General features: G+C 38.3%; 1 protein-coding gene and 2 pseudogenes across 2 annotated transcripts in view; 1 reads left to right on the forward strand and 2 right to left on the reverse strand.

The window, feature by feature from the left end:
* Xkr4 (XK related 4) overlaps window positions 1-27944 on the reverse strand; it is a 404161-nt gene that overhangs the window by 260943 nt on the left and 115274 nt on the right. The window lies entirely within an intron of this gene.
* On the forward strand, window positions 7024-17988 carry LOC109702868 (dnaJ homolog subfamily C member 1 pseudogene; annotated as a pseudogene).
* Window positions 23638-25400, reverse strand: LOC109702870 (CTD small phosphatase-like protein 2 pseudogene; annotated as a pseudogene).

Below are 27944 nucleotides of genomic sequence, written 5' to 3' on the forward strand. Positions count from 1 at the left end.
TATTATCCCCCCTCCTTCTCCTTGTAGAAGAATCACTCTTCCAACTGGGTGTATTTTGGGCTCATGGCTACTAGCTGCTATCCCTCTATTCCTGGCTCTCTTGAAGCTGGGTCATGTCCAAATTAAAATCAGGTCATAGGGAAGTGAGTGGAAGAGGTGTGTGTAACTCTCTGTCATCACCTTGGCCATGCTTGCTCTGGGTCTGGATTCCCTCTCCCTGCTGCTACTGGGTGATACAGCTGAACCAACAGCCTTAGACCCAGCAATGGATGCCACATGCCAAGAGTGGTGCCATTGACCTCCTGGTGCACAGCTATACATGTAGCTGGTGTATATGCAGCTGCATGTGGTCTATTTACTTTTGAACCATTTTTGGAGGGAAACATATTTATTTAAGCTACTGTATTTTGGGGTTGCATTGCCTACTGACTAATTCTCATTTCCCTCTCTGGCTTTTGCAAATCATACTATTTCTTTTTTTATTTGTTTATCCATATGTGCATACATTGTTTGGGCCATCTCTCCCCCTTGCCTCCCCACCCCCAAATCCTACTATTTCTATACATTATTGCTGCAGACCAAACATGTGACCAAGACTTTTATTTTTTCTTGTCTTTCTTTCTCTTTCTTTCTTCCTTCCTTCCTTCCTTTCTTTCTTTCTTTTTGTCAGAACCTTAATTCCTTAGCACTTAAAGGATATTTGAGGAAACAAAAATAACAGAAAGAGATTCTCTGGGAGGAAAAAAAAGTGTCTTGAAAAATGCTGCAGAAGACTGAGGCTCCAGAATCCCCCACCTCCACCCATTCTGCCTCAGTTAAGATTAAGAAAAATGTTCTCTTAACATTGGAGAAGGAGGAGGAGCTAAGACTGTGGCATTAGGGCCTGATTTGTTGGAGCCCTTTGGCAAGAAAAAGATCCCTTGAGGATAAGAGGCAGACAGAACCTGCACACAGTATCCAGAGGGTGCTTGCCCAGAAAGGAGACTCCAGACACTGGTACCAACTGAAATTTGTGGGGCCCAGTTGCTCAGGGTCAGACGTACACACATATCCCTAGCCCAGGGCTTTGGCGCTACCCAAGATTTTCACTCCAGGGGACAGAGGAGGATGTAACAGAGTATGACAGGTTAATTTCACACCAGCCCAGCAGCATGAGGGCTCAGTGCTTTAAGCTGAGTTACAGAAAATAAAGCAAGTGATTTATTTCTTTGCTACTTAAATTTTGGGCTAAGATTTTGACACTCTGTATCAGGATAAAGTGATTTAATATAAATATAAGTGCACCATACTGTGTTGATTCCTTTGATTCTTCTATTGACCATCTGCTGTATGCTAGGTCTCTACTTATGACCAAGACATGAAGTGGTTGATATAGATTCTCTGTGCCCCCTCCCCCACACCCAAGGAACTCAGTTAAGAAGAGTGAAATGCACACAATATTTTCTATGAAGTCCTGTTAACTTTACAGAAGAAAATCTGCTATGGAGAATAGAAGAAGACTTTAAATCACCTAACACTTCAACTTGACCTTGTAGCAGAAATACAAGTAGAGTTCATTCCTGACCCCAAGGATGCACTTTCAACAATAAAAAGATGAAGATTGCCATGAGGTTTTGAAGACCACCATCATGAAAAGAAGTGGTAGGGATAATGATTGAAAAAAAATCATTGAAAAGAGAGGGCAAATCAAGGGTGTCTTGATTTCCCACCAACCCTTTCTCTGGCTAATTCTCCAAGGCAAGAAACCCTGGCCACCCTAATTTCTGCTTTAAAGAGAAACAGCAATTTTCCAGGTGAGGCATGAGAGGACAGTTGAAAAAGAAAAGATAAAGGGTCTTAGGGTTGAGGGGATGGTGAGGAGCTGGGGCAAGGAAGAGCCGAAGGGAGATGAGAAAGGGCAGAAGGATGGATAGGGGCATGTATAACCAGCCAGTCTATCTAGGGTGCTGCATTAATTTTAGCTAATCAGTGCTTAAGGACAAGATTTTGTTAACCATGCAGCATTTGATGACAGGGAATCCACCCAAGGGCAGCTCCATGTGCCAGCCACTTGATTGTCTCCTTTGCACAGCAGGCTCAGTGACTCCATTCACATGTGCATTTGGAAAGACCTTCAGCCCCACCTGGACTGCACTGGCACCAAATTGAATCAATTATCTCTGAGGAGTGAAGTGTTCATTCATGTTGACCGGGAGACACAGGCAAAAAACACTGGAAATCCAGCCCAGCAGTCGCCTGTCTTCAGCCCCATAGAGCCTCACCTTAACACCTCTGATACAATGAGCAGTAAAGAGAAAGGGAAAAGACAGTCAAGCACTGGACTCTCCACTGTTGAGTTCGTACCTGTTCCCTGGGGTTCTCACCTGTCTGGTTAGTTTTACACTGGTGCTTATGTATCTCCATGTGTGCAGAGGTCATCTTGAGCCTGTAGGCTGGGAACAGGCTGCACTTTATTAGTGCAAATGAACTCTGATGTCACCAGCCAAATGGGCCTGGAATAAGACAAATTTGAGGGTTTGAAATATAGCCCGGCAAATACACTTTTGAACAATTTAATGCAAAGAGACTTTTGCCAGCTTGCCACAGAGCCAAACCCAATATGAAAAAGTCAGATTCATAGCCCAAATCTCAATCAGAGGCAATTTAATTAAAGTGAATTGGTTGTCTAGCCCAAAAAGGCTTACCAATTTGTAACTTGGCAATCTGCAGTTATGAGCTTTTTGATGGATTCTTTGTCCCTTGTCACCCAGAGACCAGGCTGTGTATTGGTGTGGCTCATTCTTCCTTCTGTTGCTGTGGCATCACTTTGTGCCAAGGTTTGCCTTCAGATTCCCTTTCTTTTCTTTTAAAGAAAACATAAGCAGTCTGTAGGTAAAGAAGAGGGATGGAGAGAGATAGCTGGTATTGTAAGGAAAGGTAACATTCTTATAAATGTATCTGTAAGGGATTCCATGACAAAAATGAACTTCTGTTTAATTAGTGTGAGCTTTCCATCTACTACTATAGTTAATGGCTTAAACACATATGCTGCTGACTATACACCAAGTACTGTTCTAAGCACTTCATTTTCATTGACTGACATATTACAACGACCTAGGAGGCAGATATTCTTAGCATCCATATTTCAACAACCAAACAGTTGAATAGTGAGGTCCACAAAACTCATGTCCACTACTTGGGAGGCTGAGATCTGGAGGTTCGCAGTTTCAGGCTAGCCCAGGCAAAAAGTTTGCCAGACCCCATCTCGGTCAGTAGCTGGGTGCATGTGGTGACCTGTGCCTGTCATACCAAGCTATGTGGGAGATTGATTGGGAGAATCACAGTGCCAGCCTGGGGTAAAAAGTGAGACCCCCATCTCTATGGAAAAAACTGGGTCTGTCATCCCAGCTTCATAGGAAACATAAAATGGGAGGATCACAGTCCAGGCCAGCCTGGGCAAGAACCAAGACCCTATCTCTAAAATAATCAGAGGAAAAAAGAGTGGAGGCGTAGCTCAAGCAGTAGAGCACCTGCCTAGCCAATGTGAAACTCTAAATTCAAAACCCCAGCACCACCAAAATCCAAACCAAACCAAACCAAACCAACCCAAAAAACTCACACCCATTAGAAACCTCAGAAGGCAACCTTATTTGGAAATAGTCTTTGCAGATGTGATTAAAAGAAGGAAGGTGAGGAAAGCATCCCAGATTAGGATGGACCCTATATCCAATGACTGGCATAATTTTAAGAAAAGGAGGAGACATATAGAGATCAGCAAAGGGCATGAGAGGATAGAGGCAATGATTGCAGAGATACATCTGTAAGTCAAACCACTATCAAAAGGGAGGAGAAATGGACCAAGTTCTTTCTCAGAGACTTCAGAAGGAACCAACCCCTGCCAAGCCTTTATTTCATGTATCTGGACTCCTGCACTGTGAAAAAATACATTTTTACTATTTTAAGCCACCAAGTGTATATAGTTTGTTACGGCAGCCATAAGAAATTAATACAGCAAACAGAGGCTCTTGCCCATGGACACACAGTGTAAAGTACAGAGCCAGGAGCCTAGATTCTGAGCCTGTGTTCCCGGTCACTCTGCTTTGCTTCCTCTATAGCCAAAGGACAGCTGTGACCTGAAACTTTCTTTAGAGCTGCTATGCCTGGTTTTCACTGTGTGACTTTAATATATTGGATTACTGTATTCTTTTGCAGTACTGGGGCTTGAACTCAGGGCTTCACAGTTCCCAGGCAAGTGCTCTACCACTTGAGTCACACACCCCTAGTTCTTTCGGTTTAAGTTTGTTTTTGAGATAGAGTCTCATGCTAACCTTGCCTGGGTTGCTCTCAAGCTGAGATCCTCCTACTTCTGCCTCCTGAGTAACTCCATCACACCTGGCTGATTATTGTATTTTTGGTGATAAGTCATACAATATCCCCCTCTATTATATATTACTGTATTTGTTTCACTGGCTGCCAGATTACAAAGCCTGCTAAAATAAGTATGCTTCAATTACCTTAAAATCACTCAACATCACCCGTGTACCTACCAAATAAAACAGCTAGTGATATAAATTTTAACAAGAGTTTGAATTTGGAAGTAATAAGGTTTTGTGAGAGGTGTAATTTAGAGTGATTTCAGTATAAAACATGTAGTAAAATCTGATTAAGACTAAAAACATTCAAATTCAGGAGTTGTCTTCAGACTCAGCCCCCAAATGCATTCTTAATTTGGGGTGAACTATAAAATAATATGTCTTGTGTTTTATTAGTCATTTTAGTTCAATATCCATGTTCATTTTCAATGAAAGTATTTTCCAAGTAGCTATAAATAGACAAAGGTGGAAACCAAAGTTTTTTTTTCAAAAATTTGGCTTTCATTGCTTTAAATACAATAGGAAAAATTTCTTTTTAGAGAAGAATATCCAATCCTATAGGTAGGGTAAAACTGATAGCATTTTCAGGTCTGAGCAGCTCCAGGCTGTTAAAATTACACCAGTGTGAAATTGAAAGCTGCATCTATGTGGTAATGAAGGCTTTACCCCCTGTTTTACAGGAATTTCATTTTGCTAATATCTATCTTTACCATATTTCCTAAATCCTGGGTGCTATTAATTCAGTCTTCAGGGGATCAATACAGCATTGACTCTGATACTCACCCCCATGCTTCTTTGTGGGTTTCCCACTTAGGATGATTTTTTTATCTGACTTTTATCTTTCATATCTAAATGTACAAATGGAATAATCACAGCCTATAAAATACCATCTTCTACTGCAACATCTTTTCATAGTTTATTCAGTATATTTGCAACAAGTATGCTTGTTGCATTTTCCAAACCCAATATTAAAGGCAGCTATTTGCATAGGGTGAAGGAGCTAAAACAAATGTGGACTAAAGCAAATGTCAGACTTTCAATTTTGTAGCTTTCTCTTAAAATCACAGTCCAAGCATTTGCACACTTTTGAGGGACTCCCCTTTCACCTCCCAATGTGCTCCAAGGCTGGAGAGTCAGGTGCATGGTCATGTGTCATGCATCATGGCTCTTGAACAGGTAATTAGACATACTTTGCACATATGGCATTCCCACACCTTCTTAAGGACTCCACTTCTTCTTGAGCCTGTGGAGTGTGTGCAACACAAAGCCATGCCCTTCTCACAACTCAGTTGATTGGCTCAAGTGCAGTTCCAGAGTCTTACTTTAACTCTGGCCTAGAGAGAGATTAGGAAGGAGAGAGAGGGAGAGAGAGATTGAGAGAGAGAGAGAGAGAGAGAGAGACTGGTGGTTTGGATAGATTTTTCTACTGAGGATTTGGCATAGGAAAACAGAAGGCATTAAGAATAGAGATAAACTTCATTTGTAGTAGAAAACTAGAATGAATCTGTGAACTACTACTGTAGAGATCCACCAACATGCTCCATGTCCTGCCCTTTCTGAGGCCAGGTGTTGTAGCTTTCCCTGGACTTTTGTATCCTTACAGTAAATGTATCCTTATAGTAAATTGCCCTTTTTAATTAAGTGACTTTGACTTATCATTAATTGCCTAGATGGAAGCACAGAATGTCAAGTGGCTTCTCACTGGTCTGCAGAGCTCTCCACATAACCACTTCCTTCTTTACCCACACACTCTCCCTCCTTCCTGTTCAGGCCTACTCACAATGGGCAGCAAGAACAAATGGGCAAAGTCTGAAAACGATGTGGCATTGAGAAAGCTGTGAGACCAGGGATCACACAGAGTCAGAATCAAGACAGCAGGAGAGACCAAAATGCATGGTCCTGGTTCTGAAGGTGGCCCAGGCTGCCAGGAGCTCACACACACACTGGGGGTTCCTTCATCTCCTCTTTGGAAATGCCTGGACAAGAGAGATTTCAGACCTGGAGGACAAAACCCACACTTTTTAGAATATGGAGAGCTGTCATCCTAAGATTTTGATATGTTTTTATTGCTGTTATTATTTAGCTTATGAGTAATTTTTAAAATATGGGTTTTTTTATTTAACGAGATCCTGTTATGGGTAAAACATATGAGTCTTTGGGCAACTTCCAAGTTGCTTCTACATGTTTCTCTGTATGTTCATAAAGATTTATGAAGTCCCCTGTACACCAAATATCTGGAGGAATTAGCACAATTTTCACTTTTCTCCTATTTTTTCAATGTCTTGGGGATAAAGTATCAAAGTGATTCTAGAATATGATTCATCTTTGCAAGCTTTCCTAGCCATCTGCAGGAAGCAGAGAAGCACAATTTCTGGGCTGTGAATATATGGTATACTCCCCACTACAGACCATAGCCTGGCAGCTGGGTGCTAATGGGCTCTTCCCAGCAGTGCACCTGCTAATGGCCTCTTTCTGGCACTCAGTCAAGAATCACAAATGGCTAGCAAGTTGCCCACCAACCCCAAAAGTGAGAACTCCACTTCCATGTTTTTGGAGCGCTATCCAGAGGATCTTCTGCTAGGTCACAAAAGTCAGGGGACTTAGATGCATAATAAAATGGAAAATTACTTCTGAGGGGCCAGATGTGATCTGTGGTCAGAATGGCAACGAGATGGGATTCAACTTTGAGCCAACCAATGCCTTGCTAGAGAGAGGTAAAACAGGAAAGGACAGAAAGGTTTTCTCTTACAAGCCCATCCATCGGTTTGCTAGTGATGTCAACATCAAGGAAGTGATGAAATGTGTCTGAAATGATCATTGGTCCTTGGGAAGGAAGAGTGGGAGAGAATCCATTGCAGTGGAGTATCTCAAACTCTGCTCCTCACATGGACAGAGTGGGAGGGAATCCTCAAATGTGAGGAAGTGGGGTGGGGATCTTAGGGTTTGTCAGTATTTCTACTTTCAGGTGGAATTTCCCAGGTTACCCCTGTGTCTGATTCTTGGCACTCATTTTTCATTTAGCCTTTCTGGATGGCATTTGAAGTCTACAAAACAGATTCATGACATTGCATCCACTGCCAAAATGAGGACTCTCAGGCTTGGTAATTCCTTTGCAAAAACAAAGAAAATTAATTGATATGATGAATTGATTACCTCCCTCCTTCTCTTGTCATGGCTACCTCAATTTGAACTCTACCTTGGCTGGGACAAGAAGGATAGGGGCAATTTGGAGCAAATAAAGCAAAATCAAAGGGACCAAAGCAACTGTGGAAGGTCAATGGCTCCTTCATAGCAAAATCAAACAGAAGGGAAGATGCCCTCCAATGAAATGCTTCCCACTCCCACCTCCCCCACACATTCCAAAATGTTGGGTGTGAGGTGAGTATTCCATCCCATGTTATCCATAGTAACTGCTGATGACAAGCTAACCAGGTGTGAATAACAACTTCAGCTGCATATTTTGATTTACCATTCATGTTTTGATGCAAAAATCCTTGCCTATAATCCTCAACATTTTCATTTGAGTTTATGAAACAGAAAGCGAGATTTGAATGAATGTATAACCTACAATCTTAGATTAAATGAACCAATCATCAATCAGTCAATACACAGTGCTGGGAGAAATTGCATTGTCATCTCTTTCAAACTCTTCACTTTAGAGAGGAGGAAGCTGAGGTTTACTGGGTTTAGACAACATGTCATCTCCCTCTGAAGCAAAACCACCAGAGCTCAGACATAGCCAGGCTGAGACGCTGAAGGCTGGAGAGATGCATGTAGATGGGCTGAGAGCTCATTGAGGCTCCCCCTCCCCTGTGAGACAGTGGCTCAGCAGAGACATTTGTAAGCCACAAGGATTTTGCCACTAGCCCATAGAGCAAGGAGATAATAGTAACCAATGGTTTGAGCTTTTCATAAAATCACAATATTCAATTATTAGTATTGTCCCATTATTTCCAGGTTGAGTTATGTTCTGAGATTATTATTCCTACTTTTTAGGATTAGAATGTCTTCCTAAATGTAATAATAGTTAACACAGATGGTGATTTTAAAAATATCTTTACCAGGAGAAATAAAAAGTGATTTCCTTCCTTACTGTTTTTAAGTTTTGATTTTTTTCTCATTGCTTTATTTATTGCTGTCATATCTATAGGGTAGATATGGAAAACCACTGCCTGAAGATTTTTAAATCATGGAGTAGAATGAACAAAGAAGTATTTTGGGAAAATTAGTTATTCTTAAGTATATAGTATCAACTTTAGTGGGAAGCAAATGGAGTCAGGGAGACTGCTTAGAAAAGAATTGCAATACAACCCACATGGAGGAGGGGGAAGGAGCTAGCAGGCAGCGAGGCCTGAAACAAAAGGAAGGCTGCAAGGAAGAAGCAGAAGGAAAATGGTTCTTTGGTCTCAGCTCAGGTGCCTAAGAGATCATGATTTACATAGGGACCAGGAAAATTTGAGGCAAAATTAGAAAAAAAAACTGATTAATTTGTCCATAGCTATACTTGATTTGAGGATGTAGTAGAGGTGTAAATGGGAATGTCCAGCTGGATTTGACAATGCAGGACTAAGCTGTTGTAGGGAGGTCAAGGGAATTGCATGGGAAACACACATAAATGTAGTAGACACAAGCAGAGAGACAATAGAGTCACATGGAGAACCAAGGACTGGAGTGAAGGAGGCACAGAGAGTAAAGGACATAAGAATGGCCTAAAAAAAAGGAGAAATTCAGAAAGAAAAGAGTTTAAATGTGAAATAATGTTCAATTCCTTCCTTCCTTCTTTCCTCCCTCCCTTCTTTCTCTTTCCCCTTCCCTTCCCTTCCATCCATCCATCCATCCATCCATCCAGTTATTTATTGAGCATTAACTGTGTTCCTGGTGGCTGGAATAACTAAAGGAAAGTATCAGGTTCTGAGGGAAGGTGGAGTGCAAGATGAGGGATGTGCTTCATCACCATTAGTTTGCTACCTCCCAGCTCTCTCCTTCCTTAACAACCTCTGGCCTTGCCTAGGAGCACTAATTAGAGTGCTAAGCCAAAATTAATGGACAGTGAATGCTACCTGTCAACCTGTGCCTTTCAGAAATAGGGAAGGCTTCTGTCACAGCCTGCATCCCATGAAGAAGGGATTTAAGCAAAGGATCATGAAGATCCTTATAGAGCAGGTAGGCTAGATTTGTGAACCTAGCCATGGACATCTGATGGCATGTGTCCAGTCACGACAGCAGCTACTGTTGTGCTTCTGCAAAGACAAGACTTTTCATAGTTCTTTAAAGAGAAAAATGTTTTGATGGTAAGAAAGACATTTCTGACTGAAGTGATTTCTCTTTAACCCAATATTAGTGGAATGGAAGGGAGTCTCATGACCAGGACTGTTTAGGAACCTCTCTTTTAATGAATTGCTTAACTTAGAATCAAAGTTTGGAGGCTGAAATGTAATAAATATATAAGCATGTTTGATACAATATATGTATGTTTGTGTAAAGCTTGTATATCAAACAGATACAAATATAAAAAATTTACACATACATAAATTTCAACAAATATTTAATGAATTTCACACAATGAAAACAAATAGAATAATTACAACTGTGGGAAGCTATGAAGAATACAGATAGCATACTCTTATGTAAAGAGTAATAGTAGGAATATTCATGAGACTTCATTTCTCTTCATTTTGCAGACCAGGGAAAGGTCTTATTAAATTCTTCAAGTTGTTCCATCTTTTAGGAGAATTTTTCATTTAAGTTGAAAACAATACATTGCATTGATTTTGTTCTTCCCCAAATTTTTAACTATTGTATTTAATTATTCCATTTATATCTCATGCATGTGACTAAAACTTCTGAGAAATGAGAACTTGAAAGATGTCAAATAAATAATGCATAACAAATAAGAATTTCTCAAATAACCCTAGATAAAATTTGATTTTCTTTAAAAGATATCACTACCAGTCATTCTCTTTCTTACTCTAGAGACAACATGCCCTCCATCTACAGAAAGTATATTCCTTTCCTAATAAACTATAGTATCACTTTCGCTAAAAATAAAGTTATCGCTACCCATAGGTTCATCCATTTTTAATGGTGAATACTTTTTAAAAGTTACTCTTTTTACTATCTAATATTTGCAGCAAATTGCACTTAATGACTCTACTGTAAAATCTGCCATATTCCAAGTTGTGTATGCCTTCTGTCTCTATCCGTGACTACCTCAGTTCCCACATGGCAGCTCTGCTAAAAACAGTAGTGACATTCTGTGGTGTACACAGAACCAATCAAAGCCATGAATCTACAGAACACTCCAAGATGTGTGCTGCAGGTCATCCCCACGCACAGCTGGAGGAGCCCCTGGCCTGAGTTAAATTGCATGGGAGGGGTGCTGTGGCAGATGTCCTCTCTTCCTCCGTCTGTCTCTACAGGGTTCCAGGCTGTTTCTGCAGAAGTGCCATTAAATTGTCCCACTATAACTGTGAGTTGGGCTGCTCACCCAGGTCCCTTTCACAGCTTATGAGTTCAGGGAAATAATTCTGCTTCTATGTTTTAGGGAAAAGACTTCAATTATCCTCCATCAGAAATGAAGCAAGTGTAGGTTTGGACTCTGACACACTTAGCTGGTGCACGGCTTAACTTCAGGCTAGATGGAACCTCCTCCTCCTCACCTGAGAAAGGAATGAGAATTCTTATCATGAGAGCATTGGGTGGGAAGGGAGCAATTGCAGGTGTCATCCTCAGACCTGGGCCTGCCTTTCTCTCTCAATGATTGTTTATTGAATGAAACCATGATCTGGAAATCATATTGGTTGAATGTGTGACTATTCTCTCTTCTTCAGGTACAATGTAGTTTAGTGTGACTGTTATGTCATTTTTGAATTATGATAATAAGAGTATCAATGACTGCTGAGGCCTACCAAAAGCCATGTTGCCCATGGGCTGGGTAAAGACACAAATATGAAAATAGACAGTTATGATGACATGTGATGCATGTCATGAGTACACTATACGCAGAGTACCCTGGCAGAAGGTGGAGGGCTCCTATCACACACTGAGAGGTCAGATAGTGTTGAAGTGAACCACAAGGGTTCTTGAATGAGATGATGCCTGAAAGCAAACAAAGATAAGTGTCAGGGGGCCAGAGATATAGGGAAGCAGTCAGAAAGGAGTGGTAAGGTAATATGGACCCCTGAATGTCTCGCTCATGTTCTTGACTTTCATCTTAAAAGTGATGGATAGCCAGTAAAGGATCCTGAGCATCAAAATGATGTAATCAGATTCACATTTTAGAATGATCATTCTGATACCCAACAAGAGGTGTTGAAGATGGGAGGAGAGATGTTAGAAGGTGACTTCAGCAGCCCAGGCAAGAGCCATGAGGGCTTGATCTAACGCAATGATAGGGGAGATGGAGAGGAAAGGTGGAATTGGGAGAATTTAGGAAGGAGGACAGATCATAGTGGATTTATTGGACATCAGATATTCTGAGCAAGAGGAAGGAATACCGGAAGAATCTTTTAAAAATTAGTTGGAAAGACATATTTTTCACTAAAAAGGATGCATCTCTCATAGCTCTACCTCTAGCATCATTGCCATTTTCCTTATTTGGAGTAAAAAAGCTTCATTCTGTAAGGAGGCAATCATTCTGTAGGTCACAGGCAGCATGAAAGGCCTCTTTTATCATTCTTTTAATTTCACACCTAGCAAAATTTCTCTTTCAACCTAATATGTTCAACCACCAACTAGGAGTGCATGTTCTCTCATCCATGAATTAATGCACAAAATTGTTATAGGCCTGAGAAAAAGTTTATACTCTTTCCTTAATTTTGAATTTTGTTAAACCACATTTCCTGCTGTGTGTGGAAATCTTTGAATAAATTCTGTTTTGTTAATCTTTGTGTATAAAGATATTATTACCCACATTTATTAGGCTATGGGCTTTGAGGTTCTTGGCTATACTTTAAGGATGTTTTTATGCTGACCATTGATTGCTTTGTTCAAGGCATCCATGTGGTGACTCGTCACTGCTGGATGCAGAGTGGGTAACTACAGTGGAGGGCAGATTTGTCTTATTCATATGGAGGTCCTAAGACTTTGTCTTCACAATTCTTACTAATTCTGGTCACTAAACATCTCTGATAAAAACAAAATTCCTTGTTCTAAAAGAGCAAACAAACTAAAACAATACATCTGATGTGGAACATCTAGTTTCATTTACTGGTTGGTACCTATTTCTTATATTCTCAAGAAAAATAACAATTGTCAGTATGATACAGTACAATGCTCTTTATTCAACATAACCCACCATTGTTTTCAAGTAAGTTTCATGTGCATGTGTAAATGTGCATATTTGCTGACAAGGTGATGGTTTCATGCGCAGTTCAGCATTTGGCTCTGGAAGAACTATGATTAATATGAAAACATAAGAGTAGGAGCTAACATCATGGGTTACTGCTATCCCCACCATCCATCTCCTTAGGAAAAGAATGGTTCCATAGACTTCCAGGTGTGGAGTATTGATAGGGTCCCCATTTGCACTGTTTGTCAAGCACCATGGTGGGGGCTAATGATAGCAATGACCCTGTCACACAGTACTTTGAGGCTGTACCCAATGCAAAATGACAAATAGGCAGACATTATGTAGCTCATCATTTTATATTACTCTAATGTGAAATTTCTAAGTATTACAATTGTGCTACACAATACATATGCTTACTTGTAAGTAATTCTTTAACTTATACAGTTAGTCATTATCTTTTTTAAATGCACATTGTGAACTGAAATATTATATCTTACCAAAATTATAAACAAGCAGATGACAAAGTAGAAAACTATTTGAGCTAGTGAATCTGGAATAGCTGTGGTCACACAGCGTAACTTCGTGTTGCACAAATATTAAATCAGACTGACATATTCACTAGAACAGATAAAGCTCAGGGAACGTTAAATAACAAGGGTAAACAATGAAGTAAGCTTATACTACACTCTACTTTAAATATCTGTAACATACTAATGAGCCTTAAAATTATTTTATTTAATTCATTAATTCAATATCATACACCAAAACCAAGATAAGCATTAATTGAATACTGTAAATGACAGTTAATCAGTATCAGAAAATCCCTTATTCCTTGTTAACTATATTTGTGCCTTTGAAATCATTGTGTAAATGCCATCATTTCAAACCAATGTTTCTACAGAATAAGAAACAGAAAATATAATCTAGCATTTCCCAAAATGTTTTCCATAAAAATAATGGTTCTTTAAGATTCTCTAGAAAATGGAAAGAAGGCATAGTTACAAAAGTTTAAGAAGTTTTATATACTACAGCTTATCTCAGTAAATCTCCATGAACTTGGGGAATGAAAATTGCTAAATGTGTTTAATCCAATAATTTCCTCTGTTGTTTTTATCCTCCAATATGGAAAATTAAATTCTGAAAAAACTAAAGTCCCATATAATACACTTTGGGAAGAGTATTTTAAAGGATTTTACAGCCCGAAACAATTTTGGAGCATCAAGAATAAAAGTTAAGTGAAGGAGCTAAGAGTGAAGTAGGTCCTATGATAAAATCACTGACTCTATCCTGTAGGCTGCATAGTACCAAATACCATTTCATTTTCTAGCTCAATATTTCACCTTGCACATTTTCAAACTGATACTAACAAAAGTAAACTTCTTTTTATGACACAACTACAATTTCCATGTTTTTTATTTAGGGATTGTCTGTATCTGAAATTCTAAGATTTGCTAAATTGAACTCAGTTAATGGAACTTAATCATAAATGGGAGAAATTTAACATCTCTGGGCAAATGAAGACCATTGTGAAAAGACAAAGTCTACTCAGTATCTGACTGACAAAATAAAAGAATTAATTTCAGAGTGACTAAAAGAAAAATTGGAAAGAGCAAATCTATGAATTTATGCAAATTTAGTGACAGGATTTCTTTGTTTCACTAAATGCAATGTAAATGTTTAAATAATTATTTTTCTTTTAGTTTGGTAATTCTTTTAGATCTCTTTCTCTTTTTCTCCCCCACCACCCCACATTCCTTTCCTTTTCTGCTAGCAAACATGTATATTTTGCACAAAAAGTAAGAAGTTTAGAGGAGGATCAAGCAACTTAGCTGTATCATGTCCAAAACCCAACTAACTCTCCTGAGACCAAGAAATCTGTTGCTCTCCAATGAAGATAACAATGTCTGTCCAAGTGCCCATGACAAAAACCTAGCCTTCCCCTCAAATATCTTTCTTTCTCTTATCCGTACATTAAATCAACTATCAACTCAACCAATGGCTTAAGGACATTTGGAGTAAAGACCAACAACCATGCTTTTTATTCTAACTACTCCAAAGAATTTAGAGGAATTTCCACTACTTTCTAGATAAATAATGGAGGACTTTTAGCTTCTTTCTAGACAGGCAGAATGAAAAAATATGATCATTAACTGCAAATTTTGATACAATCCTATATTATATCAGTTTCTTAAAATGTCAGATGTCTTGACTCTGGTTTGGACTATATTGAAGGAAGGAAGTTCAATAACTCATTTTTATTATATACTTCCATAGTACCTTATATATTACTGAGCACAAAATGATATTTTAAATGGTTTTTGGATACGTGGATTAAAAATAATACTAATACAAAACCAGAGTACAAAAAAAGTCTTTTGTGGGAGATTTCTTAGATATCTGCAGATTTTCAGGAATGAAGCATTTAGAAGACTAATAAATACTACCTCAGTTACATAGCCAACACCATTACCTGCTGTAACTGTTAACTCCTGCAAGAATGAGAGGCATAAAAAAGATGATACAAAATGTCGCAGTTTCTCTTTGAGATACTAACTGGGCCTTCCTATTACATGCAGTCTTGCCCTCAGTAGTAACCTTGCTTTGTCCTCACTGGGACAAGAGAAGGACGTGAGAAACAGGGTCACCAATCAGATGCTGTTTCCTAGGAACTTGAACAATGAGAGGAGACAATTCAATCTTATGACACATTCCCTTTATATCCACTCCCTTGATTCCTGAAGCTGCCTGGTTCCTACCCTTTCTGTGCCATATATGATATTAGCCCTCTTCCCTGCAAATATCCCCTCCTTTAAAAACAATTAGCTAGAATCAGCTGAGTGAATTTGACAGAATCAAAGAGGCCTTTGAGAACCAAACTTTGTAGTATATACTTAGGTAGCAAGGGCTCATTCATATGTTTAATAATTCAATCAAGATATTCCAGAGAGATCGTGCTGTGAGTAAGACAGAGGTCTGCCACTGGATCTTTTACTTTGCAGACAGAGAAATAAGGACATAAATAGATGAATAAAATGCATATGGATTGCTTTTGGTGTTATAAAAAGAATTAACAAAGTTCTATGACAAAAAGTAATACTAATCTATTTTAGATTCAGTGACCACAGACTGTACTATGGCATATCATGGCAGAATATTGACAGCTTCATATGAATAACATCTTTGTATTTTTTCAAATGCTGGACTATGACTTAGTCATAGGTTAAAAACTCAATTTAGATTCCCTGCCCCTATAGCACCTCTGGAATACTGCATCTGCAACATTAAAAAAGCATATTGTACACTTTCACTAACTTTGTACCTAAATGAGAACAAAGATGAAAATGTAGACACTCATTAAGATAGTTGGTGGCCACCTATGACATTTGATGGATGGAGAACAAAGGCAGAGGTATGATGACATTCTGATCAATGGACTTCCAGATGGGCAACAGCTGGATTCTCCTAAAGTTGGGTGAGGAAAATGAGAAATGCTGAAATTACTCTTGTTTGTTATTTTTTACAGTGAGTTATTATGCTGTGGTTTGGTCCATCTACATGGGAAAAAAACTGAATGAACTACTTAGTAGAAAAAAAAAGACAAAAGAAAAAGAAGGCAGAAAGAGTGTGGATGTATCAATACTTTGTGCTCCAGAAAAAAAAAAGATTCCTAATAAAACCACAATAGCATAATTTGCTTCCATGCAGGCTAGGAATTTGGTTGTACTTTATACTAAAAGCATTGTCTCATCTAATCCAGTAAGCTCCACAGTTTTATGCTGAATATAAAGAAACAAGATTGAAGGAAAAGGAACATGCATTGACTAGAACTGGACATGAAACATTTCAAAACAGAAGAAAGTTGAAGTTAAAAAACCAAAACCTGAAACCCCTGTATATACACCCTTACAAATAACATATAATCAGTCTTACAAGCATGGTGCTTCTGTAAAGAAATTGACAAGCAAATGAATGACTGGCTGGAAAACAGGAACAGAGCACAGAAGAAACAATGGACAGATGCGTATGTGGAGCTGTCTATAATGGTATGTCTATACCATTTTTGCTGATGTCACTCCCCCGAATGGAATTTATGAACATAGTTTTTAATCCCAAGGACAAAAGAACAGAGGAAGAAATGTAAATTAAATCTACTGAAAAAGCACTCAAATGGACAGAAGAGGATCTCAGTTATCTGAGAAATATGGTTAAGTTTCCAGAAGACATGAATGGGAAAAGATTGCCCATGAATTGGATCAATGTGTGACAGATGCAAGTTAACTCAGATTTGTGTCATATGGATAGCAACAAACCAGAAGAAGCCAAATATGCAGGAGGCAGACATAGATGGGTTCTACATTATCTTTGGAGAAAGGCTCAATTCTTTGAGGATCTGGAAGCGAACCCTTGTTGAAATAAGCAAGAAACAGATATGAGTCGGTCCCTGGTCCACAATTAACAGCTGTGTGAGGAATTACAGTGTTTGGAGACTGAAGCTACTGAAACCTAATCACAGACAACATGGTAGGTTTTGTTTTTGCAGGGACCCTTCAATTGCAGAAGACAGTTCTCAAACTGATCAGAATTAGGCTGTATTTCCCTGGATCTACAGATTGCTAGTGTATTTAGGTAGGTGGTTTTGATTAATTAAATGAGCACTTCTTCTATACAAATCAATTTAGTGAGTGGTGGCCAGTCTTTTTAAAAGGTGCAAAGGAATGGACTAGAATAGAAAATGTCACAGGGTGTCACACATAATAAAGATGAGCATTTAATTAAACTATTGTTTCTATGGGTCATATCTTAGAGGAGTTTGAAAAGCATGATTTAAAAAGAAAACTTCTCAGAAGACAATGGTTTTCCACACTACAACTAACAAGTCCAGGTCAAAAATTTTCAGCAAGGATGGGCAGGGAGAGCAGAGATATGCCAGCATCTCTGGCTTCCTAAGGTGGTAAAGGAAAGCCCTATAGGAAAAAAATGCAGGGTCCTTGGACTCAGTCATCTGGCATCAGTTCATTGTTAGTGAGAAAAATTCACTCATTCCACATTCAACAAATATAACTCAACAGAGAATCTATTCTGTGTCTGACCCTCTGTGTTTAGAGAGAGACAAGTGAATTCAACACCATCTCTCATCATAAAGCTAAAGGCTGGTATATGTGACTGGAGCAGGCCAGTTTCAGGCCATTGGTGTTACCTCAAACCCAGCTGACAGAGGAGAACCTGGGAAGCCTTCTGGAGGAGGAACCCTGGTTACAGTGTAGTGTATCCATAGAAGACCTGGACCCTAGAAAACTCTGGGGCAAGTTTCTCCCTGCACACTGGCTGTGCTGGGGAGGTTGGTAAGCAGAATGGCAGCTGTAGGGAGGGGGAGATTCCTGAGATCAGCCAAAGAATGAGCATGGCAATGGTAAAACGGTTACCAAAAAGTAGTATGAGCACCACAAAAACAAATAAGCAATTTCCATAAGGAAATAACCTCAAGGTGATGTTTCCCTTGGCTTTGACCGTTGGGAGCATGTCAGAACAACAAACCAAGGCCTTCATTGGGCAGAGAAACCATCATGCACTACTTGCCAGGAGAGAGGCTACCAAGGAGACAGAATGAGGACTGTAAGTGCCTTACAGGGAAAAGGAGATAATCTCGTTGGCTTTCTTAAAGACCAAGCCATTACTGTCATATTTATCCCTTTGTATTTACCACAGTTGTATAGAAATTAGGTTGACATAATTCACCTGTGACAAAACCTCATAAAACACACTGTCTGCTTATCTGCTATAATTTTGCGGTGTTTTATCCATGGGTTGAGAGCCAATGAAAGTGAGAAAGAACTTGGAAGATTCTGCAGAGGGATTGTTCTAGGCCTGGGCTCCCCATTGGTTGGTCAACCTTGCAAATCCAAGTGTTCAAAGGCCAATTCTTTCAAAATCTGATCTTGGCTGGAGATGACATTACAAAACGTGAATGAAGGGCTATGAGGAACAATAGGTGCCCCTTAGCAGAGGTGACAATTGGGCATGGATTGTAAGTAAGGACAGGTCTGCCTACACTGGGTCATGAGTGGCATAGTATCTACCAGAGACATAAAGCTTACTACATGAAAAGCACTGTATTAAGTACTTTACAATTAATTCTTATAACAATTCTATAAATTAATAGCCTCATTTAAAAGACTATAATTAGAGATTAAAATTGACATTAAATGATTAGCTCAAAATCACCTAGCTAGTAAATGGTAAAGGTAAAAACCAAAGGGTACAGGTCTGTCCCCTTAGGGTAGAAAACTGTATCAACAAGACCTGGAAGGTGGTCAGTGCCAAACCAAACTGGTGGGGCTGTAAACCATGTGGAGTTCAGTAGGAAAGTCCTGGTATGATGGCACAAGGGTTCACGGAGCCCATCCTAGTCACACTGGGGCCATCCCTACTTCTGGAGCTGGGCTTAATGGTGCTGGTTCAAGAACTGCAGGTGCTGAAGCTAGCTGATGCTGAAGCAAACAGACAATGCTATATCCTTTTAAGCATTAAAAATTTGTTTTCTATTCCAAGAAAATTAACATTTATGCTCATTTTCACTGGCATTGCAATGTTTGTTAGAATGTTTAACGTTTAAAAAATTTATTTATTTTCCTTATGGGATATAACTGAACATTTTCAGAGTATTTATATTAGCTATACTTAATCACTTGTTTATTCTATTCATTTGATTATATAAGCCAAGATCTGAAATTTGGAATTTTCAATGCTATTACACACTTAAAACTATATACTTTTAATTGGCAAATAATAATTATGTATATATATATATATTTAGAAGTACAATGTTATGTTTTTACATGTATACATTGTAGAAAGATTCTGTCAAGCTAGTTAACATATTCATCACTTCATCAATTTGCCATCTTTCTGTGGTGAGAACATTAAATTTCTACTCTGAGCAATTTGAAATATACAATACATTCCGATGAACTGTCTTCACCAGCTAGTGCAACAGATCATGAATACTTATTCCCACAAAATGTCAAGTCTGTGCCCATTGCCAATCTATTGACTAAATAGGAAGTCCTAGAAAATTTCAGAGTGTATGCACATTTAAAAAATGCATAGGAGAAACAAAAATGGAACTTCAATTTTTCTTTTTCCTTAAAGCTCACATTTAAAAGAAGATACATAAAAAGTTTAACTTGATTTTTATGTTCTTGACATCCAAAGAATGATAGTGAAGGTTATAGAAAAAAAAACAAGTCTGTAGTATAGTTTACATACTTATGAGACTCAGATTTGACTTCTTAAGAGTATACTTATTCTAGTGGAAATCAATACTCAATTGGCGCTGAGAGTTTGTGAATTTGCAAGGTTTAGGGTTCAGGTCCAGGTATTTTCCTAATTTAACAGAAAATGATTCAAGAGAGAGCAGTACTCATTAGGCAAACACATTCATCCTTTTTAGTGTCCAGCCAAAATAACTGACATATTTTAGTTTTCTAAGCCTTGGTAGGCAGATCAGTTTTGAGAAAGTAAGGTACACTTCTTCCACCCTACCTCAGCCTACCTGACCCAGTTACACAGGAGCTGTGTAATCCAAGCCATTAGGGATCCTTTGCCCAGAATGAATTGCTATTCACAGCATGAACTGCAAACACCCAGAGAGAAGTGGGAAGGGCAGATTGTGAATGGGTAAGGAACAGAGATCCAGGGCAAGACCTGAATGAATCAGCTACTTTTTGAGGGCCTGGTAAACAATAATGCTTTTGACAGGTACTTTAGACTTTACTGACATTTCCTGTAACTACTTAGAGAAGATGAGAACTGAGCACCTGATTGCTTGAGGAATGGCTCACAGAATCCTAAATTCTAATAAAGGATTCATGACTTTCCATCTTTGCAGGGTCCACACCAGAATAAAATCTCCTCTGTCTAAAGAAGAAAAAAAAGAAGAGACTGCTTCTAGAATTTGATATGAAGTTCTAAAATTATGCTAGGTGGATCTCACTGTCTTAAAACTCTTCAGTATCTCTCTGAACGTGAGGGGGTCTGCAATGCTTGCTCTTGTGTGTCTCAAAAGCAAGAACAATTCCTACACAATGCTAACTGTTTCTCATTAAGCCAAGCCATGACTCACAGCAAGAAAGAAGGATGCTCCTTTGTGCAGAAATTTTACATCTCAAAAATTGTGCAATCGCTATCTACTCTTTGTTCAAATATATACCTACTTCAAAAGAATGATAACCTGTGAAAAGTTACCTTGCAACTAAAAATGGAAATTTTCTGTATGCAGGTTTATATCATGAAGTAAAACAGGACCTAAGGGCCAAAAAATATTGAAAGTGTTTCAAAATCAGTTTTCAAAACAGATGTGAATATTCCTATTCCCTTTTTTAAAGGTAACATATATACATTTGAGTTCAAGAAAGACATAAGATTAATAGCATACAGATGCCCAAAAGATGATACATTTCAAAGATTACCATTAATATGAATCTGCAACATTTTCCCTGCAAACAAAATACATTTCAATGAAAAGAATCAGTATTCTGAATTGCAAATTTTTTTGCAGAAAAATTGATATGATTATTACTTTTTTTAATGAATAAAGATCTTACACAAAACAAGCTTGCTCTACATGCTAGGTTTTTTTGGGGGTGGGCAGTACTGGAATGTGAACTTAGGGCTTTGTGCATGCTAGACAGGTGCTCTACCATGTGAAACATGGCCCCAACCCTTTTTGCTTTGATTATTTTTGAAATAGGCTGGCCTGCACCACAATTCTCCTTTAAGCTTCCAGTGTAGCTGGGATGACGGGTGTGCATCACCACGCCCAACTTTTATTGGTTCTGATAGGTTTTCACAAACCTCCTGTCAAGGCTGGTCTCAAACCACAATCTTCCTGATCTTTACCTTCCAAATAGGTAAGATAACAGGCATGAGTCACAGTGCTTAGCCTAGATGCTAGATTTTGAAACAGTTCAGTGACGCAATCGCTAACTACACACCCAACCAAAAATATAGTTTAAAAAAACCCTAAACCTGATGAAAAGTTAAATCTTCATTCAAATACTGAAAATTGACATAACTTGTGTCTTTAAAATAAAAAATAGAAAAATAGAAAATGTTTTCTTTAAAAGATTTCCTTACTTAAGGATTCACTTGAAGATGAAGTCATATGTGATTTGTACAATAAGTTTTACAAGTAAAATGGTAATAATATACACAAAAAATTAACTGACATAATCCTCAATTACCAGTTGTTCAGCTATAATTTCCAATACTGTACTTTGTTAATAAGCACACAAAATATCAACTTCTCTTAAGAAAAAGTGCCATCACTTGACATCCTTAACATAAAAACAGTCCAAACCTGTCCCATGTTCATGCAGTTGAGAGGCAAAGCATATCAAGTTTCACCGATTCTACCATCTATAAAAATCTGCCCCCAAAGGGGATTACACACCACTATAAAATATCAACCTCTTGTGATAGCTGCATTAGAGAACCAAGGCTTACAGACTGTTGTCATACAACAGAAAACCACACTATGAGCGCATATTAGCTACATTGGTGACTTGGGAAGTACCGTGCCACAGGACTGACTGTGCATAGCTACTGTTAGGTTCCAAGACTGCAACAGGGTTTTCAAGTGACTGTAATCAAGAGATCACAGAAGCTCACCTAGTCCATGCAAAGTAACTAAAAATACTGACTTACTGTGCTGAATACTCACTCCTAGAGAAAATTAAAGGCAGTGGAGCTAATTCAAATCCAACAGTGATTGAATTTATTTGCCTCAAAGATTGGTGAGCAGTGTTATCTGAGGAGAACCTTCATCCATTACACCTGTTTGCCCTTGCAAGCTGTTACCATTTGGGTAATGGTTTAAATCTTTTGCATATTAGTCATTTGTATATTCTTTTTTTTTTTCATTTTTCTTTTATTACTCATATGTGCATACAAGGCTTGGGTCATTTCTCCCCGCTGCCCCCACCCCCTCCCTTACCACCCACTCCGCCCCCTCCCTCTCCCCGCCCCAATACCCAGCAGAAACTATTTTGCCCTTATTTCTAATTTTGTTGTAGAGAGAGTGTAAGCAATAATAGGAAGGAACAAGGGGTTTTGCTGGTTGAGATAAGGATAGCTATACAGGGCATTGACTCACATTGATTTCCTGTGCGTGGGTGTTACCTTCTAGGTTAATTCTTTTTGATCTAACCTTTTCTCTAGTACCTGTTCCCCTTTTCCTATTGGCCTCAGTTGCTTTAAGGTATCTGCTTTAGTTTCTCTGCGTTAAGGGCAACAAATGCTAGCTAGTTTTTTAGGTGTCTTACCTATCCTCACCCCTTCCTTGTGTGCTCTCCCTTTTATCATGTGCTCATAGTCCAATCCCCTTGTTGTGTTTGCCCTTGATCTAATGTCCACATATGAGGGAGAACATACGATTTTTGGTCTTTTGGGCCAAGCTAACCTCACTCAGAATGATGTTCTCCAATTCCATCCATTTACCAGTGAATGATAACATTTCGTTCTTCTTCATGGCTGCATAAAATTCCATTGTGTATAGATACCACATTTTCTTAATCCATTCATCAGTAGTGGGGCATCTTGGCTGTTTCCATAACTTGGCTATTGTGAATAGTGCCGCAATAAACATGGATGTGCAGGTGCCTCTGGAGTAACAGTCTTTTGGGTATATCCCCAAGAGTGGTATTGCTGGATCTTATCTACCCAGTCTTGTGATTTTTGAAGAGATTTCACATACAGTAGAATATTACCAACAAAGTATAAGTATGTTATTCTAAATGAAACCTACATGGACTAAAAGTAGAGAATGTTTTAAAAACAAATATACAATTATACAGGCAGACAGAGAGGAAACGAGCCATTCAATTGTATAATAAATTAAAAACTGACTATTTCTTGAATGCTACAAGGCACCTCTACTATAGAAATATGTAATGAAATTTTAATCTAATATAGTCAAAAATGTAAAGAGACTGTAAACCTTAATGGAAAAATAAAACAATTGTACTGGTCATTGCTGTTGAAATGAAAATCATAAAGAAACAAAAAAGTAGCCACAAAGTCACCTCAAGCACCAAACAGAGAGAAAACAAAAGTCCATTTTCATCTGTGTTACTAGCACACAATCCTGTGTAACTGCGGGCCAAATTGCTGGTGGCAGTCACACAGTTCTTTATAAACTACAGATGTCCTGTACATGAAAAAAATTTCGCTGCAGTTACACTAGTTCCAAAAACTTCTGTTTTAACCTACCTACTTGGTGAATTCAGTCTCAGATAAAGTCTCTTTCTGTAAACCTTGATTATTATTGGCCAATAATGGGGCAAAAAAAACCAAAATGGGGCAAAAAACCCCCAAAATTTCAACAGTAATGTCAAGTTTTTCTTCTTAGTGCAAAAGGGCACTGCGTTCTCTACCCATTCAGTGATTTGGCAAGTCTTTGTACTTCTCAAATTATGCAAGTGAAATCTGTCTCTAAGGTAAGGTCCACATCTTCATTCAGGTCGACAAGCTTCTCCAGAAATGGAATCAACTTTAGGAGTGCATTGTTATCTTTATCCATTTTTATTTTTATTTCTGTAGGGGTTCTATCAGAAAGCTGACATGTAAAGGCTGTGGTAAGTTGTCAACTATTACAGCTTTTGAAAGAACCCTTCTGAGGATATTTAGGTCTTTATATAGTTTCCTTGTTTACAAACACAATGTTCATGGAAAAGCCATTGTTTAACCAGTTGCCTTTTAGGGTCTAGTATGTTCAGTAACCTGTCTGCATATACCTTCTTAGAAGTAATAAAAAGGATCATCTCATACATTTGCTCCAGGATTCCCTGAAGAATGGTCATTATCTCACATTAACCTGACAAATAACATCTTGGAAAAGGACTGGAAAAGTAAGTGCCATATACTCTAGCTCAGTTAGACCACAGGACACAAGCAATTCATACATGTCTAAAATGAGGGAGAATTCTGGCATGCTTCTTGTTTTCAACAGAGGAGCAGGTTTTGTATTTAGTAGTTCTTCCGTCAGAGGTGGAACTGACAGAAGATGAAATAATAGTAGTCAAATACTTCGGGCTTTATATGTGGCTTCCGCATGGGCTGATGAATAACCAGTGTCTGGAATGATGGGTGGTGTCACCATTAACTGTTTCCTCTGCTTCTTCTACACTGTTATTTATTGATGGCCTTTCTTGAACTGCTCAATTTAAGCTGCTTCATCAGTAACTGCAGAAGTCATGGTAGTAATCTTACCCACTATTCCATGCCAAGTTGTCTTACCTTCTTTGCAGCTTCCACAGCCTGCCCTGGGAAATCTAGTCCTAATGTTCTGTTTTTATTTGCTGGTGAAAAAATGTTGAAGACAAGAGGAAACAGGGTTCCCTAGACTTTAGTCCTTGGAGGACTACATGTTGATTTGTCATTTCATAGCTACCAGCTTCTCTATTTACTTGATGTTTCCATCTTATTCAAGATAACTGTTTATGAGTCTTTTTTCCTGCTCTTTGTGTTAATGTGATCAAATTATCTCTATCATGTTCAATTCCACTCCATTTTGAAGGATTTTTCTCTCTTTCTTGGGTGTGTTTCCTTTGATGAACTTTTTAATTGAAGGCAATGAGCTGGTTTTGTTCTTTGATGGTTTTCTCCTCCTGAAGGCAGGAGTATTTCCTTTTTGCTCTGGTAGTGGGCTGTGTTTGGACTTGATATGATTGCTGAAAAGTCTTCTGTGTTCACTACCTCATGTTTTATGGGTACCACATGTAAAATTTAACTGTGACAATAAAGGACCACCATGATGGTCCTGACTAAGCAATGTAGGGTGTGGCTCCACAGTGGCAACAGAACCAGAAACTTCAACGAGTCTCTTTTTGGACTACCAACCTGCTGCACGGCATGAACAGGGACAAGGAGAGAAAGCAGCCTCCCATGCCGACACCTTTATGTCCTCCCTTCCTGTTTCTCATACTTTAAAGGAAACTGCAGTGATTTTGATACCAAATATTATCATTTAAGTTTAGTTCTGGTAGTGATTTTTATCTCTCAAAATCTGTGCAGAACAAATGTGTACTGAACTGTATCTCAGTTTATCTGGTACATCAAGAACTTCCATTTAAATTTTAGGCATCATTATACTACATTTCAAAACATCTTCTTGATAAAAGCAAAGTGGAAATCACTTTCCTCCTAAATAAAAAAATGTTCTTTGGTTTGAAAGAATGACAACATATATCACATGACATAATTGCATCACTTTTTACAAAAATAGACTTTCATAAAACAGATGTGAATTTGAACCTTAGCTCCACTATTGTAAAGTTCTGAGACATTGTGCAGATAATTATCCTTGGGTTTGGTTTTGTGTCTTTAGAGTAAGTAAAGTAACACGCAGCTTACCAGTTCTTGTGAGGAGTAAAGGAGATGACATTGTTGAGTGCCAACCCATAGTCCCCTTTTCTATATCTCCTGTTACTTTTTGAAAGAAAAAGATTTGAAAATAACCAGTGAAAAATAAAAGGATAGAGATGAGAAGAGGTGGGATAGATTGTCTGTTATGATATTAGTTTGTTTTTATCCTTACTTTTTGAAAGAAAAAGATTTGAAAATAACCAGTGAAAAATAAAAGGACAGAGATGAGAAGAGGTGGGATAGATTGTCTGTTATGATATTAGTTTGTTTTTATCCTTCAAAGTCTTCTTTTGTTTACCTTTGCTCCCATTGTTTTCCTCTCACAGAAGTTAACTACTGTCCTAAGATTTGTTTATGATTTCTTTCTCTTCTGAGACTATATTTACCTATATCTACATATTATCTATCTGTCTGTCTATGTATCTATCTATCTATCATCTATGCCTGTCTGCCTAGGTAGCTATCATCTACCTACCTACATATCTATTTATCTACCTATCTGTCAGCTATAGTTTGGACCTGAAATGCCCCCAAAGGTCTACATGGAAAACCTTTATTCTCAAACTGTTGCTGTTAGGAGGTGATGAAACTTTTAAAAGAAGGACCTCCCTAATGGGAGGTCTTCAAGTCATTGGGGGTATGACCTTGAAGCAGATAGTGGACCCCAGCACCTTCCTCTTTTTCACTTTCTAGCCATGGGTGAGTGGTTTTGCTCTAACACGTACTCCTGTCATGAAGTGCTATTTCACCCTAGGTGTAAAGGCAACAGGGAAAACTGATCTTGGACTTGGAATTTCAAAACTGTGAACCCAAAATACCCCTTTTCTCTTTAGGAGTTTATTACCTCAGATAGTTTGTGAAATCCTACTGGACTCTATCTGTCTGTATATCTATCTATCTATGTATCTACCCCATCAAAAGGGTATCATGTAGATTTTTGTAACTGACTTATATATACAACTCATTTGTTTATAGTTGACAATGATACATTTTTACTTTTGAGTAATATTCTATTGTTTGTGAATATACCACAAAATTACATATTTCTGAATTACATATTAACTCAGAAATGGAATGGCTATATCAGAGAGCAATTACGTGTTCAATTTTATGTGCTATTTCAGATTATTTTCCAATTTAGTGGCACCAATTTGCATACCCCCTGACAGCATGTAAGAGATCTTATGCCTTCAAACTTTTTCTGGTGCTCATAACATCAGAGGATATAAAATGGTATCTTTTTTTTTTTCTGTACTGGGGCTTGAACTCAGGGCCTACACCTTGAGCCACTCCACCAGCCCTATTTTTGCAATTTTTTTTGAGATAGGATCTCACAAACTATTTGCCTGGGCTGGCTTTGAACCATGACCCTTCTGATCTCTGCCTCCTAAGTAGCTAGAATTACAGGCATAAGCAACCAGCACCTGGCAGAATGATATCATTTTGTAGCTTTAATTTGGATTTCCCAGGTTATCATTATAGTTTAGAATACTTACATAAATTTATTAGCCTTTCATTTACCTTTTCTGTCAAAGACTGTGTCTTTTTTGTATATTTCTTTTGGACTTTTCTTGCACCAAGGATATTTATTTGCAATTCAAATGCTATTTTATTTATATGTATGACAAATATCTTACCCTAGATCAAGACTTGTTTTTCCATTATCTTTATGGTGTTTTTTTAGAACAGAACTTCTTAATTTTAATGCTGTTGAAGCTATCAAACTTTTACGGTTAACATTTTTATTGCCTTCAAAAAATCTTTTCTTACCTTGAGTTCATAAAGATATCTCTGTAGAAGTCAAAAGTTTGACCTTTAATATGCAAGCTTTAATCCATATGGAATTTATTTTTGCTTACATTATGAAGTAGGATCAAATT

This window comes from Castor canadensis, chromosome 3, assembly GCF_047511655.1.
Source record: "Castor canadensis chromosome 3, mCasCan1.hap1v2, whole genome shotgun sequence".
Lineage (NCBI taxonomy): Eukaryota > Metazoa > Chordata > Mammalia > Rodentia > Castoridae > Castor > Castor canadensis.